This window comes from Priapulus caudatus, unplaced genomic scaffold (genome assembly GCF_000485595.1).
Source record: "Priapulus caudatus unplaced genomic scaffold, Priapulus_caudatus-5.0.1 Scaffold340, whole genome shotgun sequence".
NCBI classification, from domain to species: Eukaryota; Metazoa; Priapulida; class Priapulimorpha; order Priapulimorphida; family Priapulidae; genus Priapulus; species Priapulus caudatus.
This window is the reverse complement of record NW_014577401.1, coordinates 314757-315112: the sequence shown is the minus strand read 5'-3', so window position 1 is coordinate 315112 and position 356 is coordinate 314757.

Here is a 356-nt window from a genome sequence, read left to right as displayed (position 1 = left end):
TTGCAAGATCTCCCTTCAAATTTGATAAGACATCGTTTGTACTGAAGCTGCAGAACACCATCAGAAACCTACAGATGGATTTTCCTGATGTCGATGGTCAGAGTGATGATGATTAATGCTCATTGTAGATTGACAGTATCACTGTAGATCACATTTATCACCACTCGATAACCGATATTTTGTTGTCACCGTCGATCCAAATTAACACTGTTGTCACCGTCGATCCAAATTAACACTGTTGGTCGATCCAAATAAACACTTATCACTGTAGATCCAAATCAACACTGTTATCACTGTAGAACCAAATTAACACTTATCACTTTTATTTGGATCGACAGTGATAACAGTGTTCATTT